Genomic DNA, 5,365 nt, shown 5'->3' with positions numbered 1-5,365 from the left:
CCCTAAAACAGAAAGCAGCCGGAACGTAAATTTAAATGCCTTTCTCGCACAGATATGGATAGGAAGGAACGATAACTGGTTCTGCTTTTTTGTCGATACGGTGTCATACACTGTCCTCAACATACTACAGCCGTAATGAAGTGCAATTGTATTGATTAATCCGATTGCGGGGTAAATGAAAACCGAATATCTTTTAATAACTTTTACCCGCTCCTAAGCGTTGAATCGCGTTTGTCATACAGAGATAACGAAAGAGGAAGAATACAATGGACGGTGGCGGAGATGAAATATCGGGTAAGTGTGTCTACAAAACGAATAAAATATGCTAATAGTTACATTTGGTGATTCGGCAAATAACATTACTTTAAGTCATGTAAGTGGGACATAGCTAAAGTTTTGAAGACCGCTGTAGAAGCGTCACAGAGGACACGCACCGCCGGGCGCCTATCCATTTGGCGAGTAGGCCTACAAGAGAGGCGGTGTGGCACAACTTACTGCCGCTGGTTTATAATTAATATAAATTAGTTATTATTAATTAATATAAAACAGCGCCACTTGTTTAACATGTTAATCGATTCTCAACAGATGAACGGATAGCGGAGGCTTGTCTCAGAGGGTAAGTAGCCCTAACTTAAAAAATCACCAAAACATGTTTACAAGTTACAAATGTAGATACGTCACAATGCCTTGCTCATGATTCAACTGGCTGTCTAATATGCAGAGCAAAGTTATGTGGTGTTATGTTTTCATAATATTGTGGCGAGCAGCACGGGAAGGACGAGACGGGAGCCCAGGGTAAAAGTCATACAACTCCCGCGCCCCATACACCGCACGGCTACGGGAGTTGTCTTTATTAGCACGAACTCAGAACACATAAAACCACACACACCTGACCCACACGAACAGCACTCTGGGTCAGGGTGCGACATTGAAACACTAAAAGCAACTAGAACCCCAGAATCCCCGGTCCCATGGCGACGGCGGCCACGCCCACGGTCGCCACACAGCCCCCACCTGAGGGGTCGGTCGCCCCGACGACCCCCTCACCCGACACATAGTCCCTCAAGTGTTCGGAAGGGCCGGCGTGGGAAGTCCGTCCCCAGCGGAACCCCAGAGTCACAGAGGGCACCACCTCCATCGTGGCCCCCACCAGGCTCTGCTGTAGGGGGCGCCGAACGCGGCCATTCGGGCACCCCATCCTCGCTGTCACCTGCGCCGCCACAGCGCAGGGGCCGCCTCAGCCACCTCCCGACCCTCACCGTCGATCCGCCGGACGGTTGGTCGAGTACTCAGCGGCAGGCGCTCCATCAGTCCCCCCGGGAAGGCCTTGAGCGCCAGGGACAGCCGCTGAATGGTTTGGGTAGCCGCGTAGTGTCGATCTGGACATCCGCGGCGTAACCCCTTCTGGCGGCGGCAGGTAGCCTGGTCAACGACCGCTGGTCGTTAACACCGCCTCTCCAGCGCCCTGGTCCGGGCCTGAAGGTCTCGCTCTCTGCGTCTCTGCGTTGCCCCGGACGCGCAACACCCATGCTGCCGTCCCCACCCACGCTTTTACCCACCTCGGCTACCACGCCAGGCGGTAGCCGAGGTGGGCTACCGCCTCTCTGGCGGCGCCCCGCTGGCCCCCCCCCAGCCGTAGAGCCACCCCACCAGCCTGACTGGACCAGGTGTGGCTCCAGCTCGCGGCTACAGGGGGGGGTGCGTGCTCCATGGGCTCGACCGCCATCGCCCTCTCCCGTGTGCACTGGGCCATCCCACTTCTGACACCAATGTGGCGAGCAGCACAGGAAGGACGAGACGGGAGCCCAGGGTAAAAGTCATACAACTCCCGCGCCCCATACACCGCACGGCTACGGGAGTTGTCTTTATTAGCACGAACTCATAAGAACACATAAAACCACACACACCTGACCCACACGAACAGCACTCTGGGTCAGGGTGCGACATTGAAACACTAAAAGCAACTAAAACCCCAGAATCCCCGGTCCCATGGCGACGGCGGCCACGCCCACGGTCGCCACAATATATTCTAATGTGGAATAAAAAAAAGATTATCTGCTAATATAATGATCACCCAGACCAGTATTGTCCTTTATACATAGGCCTAATAAGTAATAAACGTAGGATCAGAGGTCTTGTGAGCTGGAAGAATTTATAAGCAGTGTGATCATAGCTAATGGTTCTGTGTTGAAGCAATGGATAACCCCCCTGTATGTCTTAGGTTCATGGAGGAGGAGCTGAGGGAGGGTCACCAGGACAACGAGGCTCCAGCCCTGCCACTCGGCCCCGAGCCGCAGAGTGAGACAGAGAGAAACTTGATGGATGAGTTGGGCCGAAGGGTTCGCCAACATAGCTCCATTCTCAAAGGCAACAAAGAGTTACAAGAGTATGTTGTTTATATTAGCTTGTTCTTTTTTCATAATTTTCCGTGCACTTCAAACCAGCACTTTTCTTGCATCCAAATTCACCTCGAAATCATGCATTCCATATCTGTTGCGGCTTCCAAACGCAAACCTTTTAGCCGCTGAGAGTATATGAGGTTTGGGTCCTCAGGTACGTAGATTTGTGACGCGCTATAGTAGATTATTTTAAAGATACGCTGAGATCCAAATATGCTTAGGTGCATTTATTGTAACAAAACAGCACAGAGCTACAGCGCAGCAAGGATGGATAAACGTGAAAATGAGACTGGCGGATTAAACAGGAAAAAAGGGTGATAAATGAATGAATGAGTAGCGGTAGCGGTCAACAAAAATTACGGCTACTCCCAACCCTGACTCTCTCTCTCTCTCTCATCTGCGTCACCGGTGAGTGCCCACCTTTACGCACACACACTTCCGCACCGTGCACACGCCCACTCCCAGGTGAACCACGCCCTCTGCAACACACACACACACTCTAACACACCGTGCTGCTCATCTTCAGCCTGTATGTCTCTTACACACCAGCCCCTAATTATTAGGTCTCACATAATAATTCACACTTCAAAACACAATAGGAGACATAATAAATCATCATATCAATTTCAACGATAATGCAAAAATGTCTAATAAATTGCTCAAGTCCATGAAAAGTCATTACAACGAATATTCCTTCTTCTGGTCGTCATGACCGATTAGTGCAAAGTCCATCTGACGTCCGAAAACACAAAGTCCATATAGAGGTCAGCAACGTCCTCATGCTGCCTCCTCCTTCTCCAGCAACAAACACACCTTGGATATGGGTCTGTCCAAGCAACTGGTTCTTGTCTTAATCCGAATTTGACGCACAAATCCCTTGCGATCTGGAAAAGTTTGCAAGACACGTCCCATAATCCAAGAATTACGAGGTGCAGTACTGTCCATTAGCAAAACTAGATCTCCTGCGACAAGGTTTCTCTGGACCCCAGTCCATCTCTGTCGTTCCTGTAACAGAGGCAGGTACTCCTTTGTCCAGCGCTTCCAGAACAGATCAGATATGTACTGGACTTGTCTCCATCTTCTCTGTGCGTACAGGTCTGCTGCTTGGAACTCTCCAGGTGGTAATGAAGGCTGGTTTTTAAGCAGTAACAGATGGTTCGGCGTCAGTGCTTCCAGGTCGTTAGGATCTGTGGAGGCCTTGGTGATGGGCCTGCTGTTAATAATGGCTTCCACTTCGCAAAGAACTGTGTGGAGTCCCTCCTCATCCAAGCGTTGTACTTTGAGAGTGGAGTTCAGGACTTTCCTCACCGATCTAATAAGCCTTTCCCACACTCCTCCATGATGTGATCCAGCAGGGGGGTTGAACGTCCACTTAATGCCCTTTTGAAGTAACACATCATGCACCTGTGCCTGGTTCCACTGCGCAATCGTTGTTTTTAGCTCACGTTCTGCACCCACAAAATTTGTCCCATTATCAGAGCGCAGCTCGCGGACCTGTCCTCTTCTGGCTATAAAACGCCTTAGTGCATTTATGAAGGAGTCAGTGTCCAGAGAAGGTGCCACCTCGATGTGAATAGCTCTCAATACAAGACAGGTAAATAGGACACCATACCTCTTCACTGTACTCCTCCTGCTCCTCACTTCGATGGGTCCAAAATAATCAACCCCTACACATGTGAATGGAGGTTCATCAGGCTTGAGTCGGTCTGTGGGCAAGTCTGCCATCTGCTGGCAAACTGGAGTGGCATTAAGTCTTCTGCAGATGGTGCACTTGGACAGAACTCTCTTAATGGCAGTACTTGCTCCTGTCATCCAGTATTTCTCCCTGAGCTTGGACAACATGTGGTTGCGGCCGCTGTGTCCTACCTCTTGATGTATATTTCTCAGCAGCAGGGTAGAAATATGAAGGTCTTTTGCCAGAATGATAGGATGCTTAGACTCCAAAGGCAGTGCTGCTTTGCTAAGCCGTCCTCCCACACGCAAGACTCCATCCTCCAGCCTTGGACACAATTTGTGCAGGTGACTATTTTTCTTGACATTTTGTCCCTTTTCCAGACACGAGAGCTCCTCAAAAAACTTTCTCTTCTGGCAAAACTGAATTATGGCCAGCTCAGCCTTGTCAATGTCCTCCAATGTAGGAGCTCCCAGAACAGCTGCACCTTTAAATGTGCACCTTTCCTGCTCCATCATTCTCTGTTGCTGCATGCTCTCTTCACTCTGATTGGCTATTAGCCTTTTTCTCTTCCTGATACAGGACGACAACCATTCCTTGTATTTCAGCCACCACGCCACAGCTTTCTTTAATCGGATCCACGAGGAATAATGATGGATCAGGTGAGTAGTGGGATCCTCTTCAGCTTGTACAGCATTGACAACAGCAGTTTTCTTCACCTCTGGATCGTCCTGGGGGAGATGACTCACAGGCTCAGGGTTCACAGGCCATTCTGTTTCAGGTTGGCAAAGAAACGGAGGTCCTGTTAACCAGAGTCTGTCCTTCAGAAATGCCTCCACTTTGAGCCCTCTGGATGCTGCGTCTGCTGGATTTGAAGCTGTATCCACGTACCTCCACTGAGCGGGGTGAGATGATTTCAGGATCTCCGAAACACGATTGGCAACAAACACCTTAAATCTGGAGCTTTCGTTGTTAATGTATTTCAGCACAGAAGCACTATCAGTCCAAAACACAGATTCCTGAAGACTCATGTGTAGTTCTTTCTTCCACAGGACATCCATGCGACTGGCCATTGTTGCAGCAATCAGTTCCATTCTTGGAATTGTAACTGTCTTCAGTGGAGCAACACGAGCCTTTCCCATAATGAAAGCACTGTGCATTTGGAGGTGCTCATTCTGTAACAGCAGGTAAGTGACTGTACCATAGCCTTCCTCAGAAGCATCGCAGAAATGGTGTAGTTGCGCAGTAATAACATCTCCAAACTCCAGAGGTTTTAGACATCTGGGCAACTCAA

General features: G+C 49.7%; 1 long non-coding RNA gene across 1 annotated transcript; it reads left to right on the top strand.

Annotated features, from left to right (window-relative positions):
* On the top strand, nt 1-2,876 carry LOC311376249. Its single transcript, XR_014643890.1, has 3 exons — nt 1-294; nt 586-616; nt 2,222-2,876. It is a non-coding gene; the product is annotated as an uncharacterized lncRNA (long non-coding RNA).
* Nucleotides 2,877-5,365: the final 2,489 nt, after the last annotated feature.

Source organism: Micromesistius poutassou (assembly GCF_964030765.1).
Source record: "Micromesistius poutassou genome assembly, contig: SCAFFOLD_2634, whole genome shotgun sequence".
NCBI classification, from domain to species: Eukaryota; Metazoa; Chordata; class Actinopteri; order Gadiformes; family Gadidae; genus Micromesistius; species Micromesistius poutassou.
The sequence above is the reverse complement of the archived record's forward strand: the minus strand, read 5'-3'. Positions and strand labels throughout refer to the sequence as shown.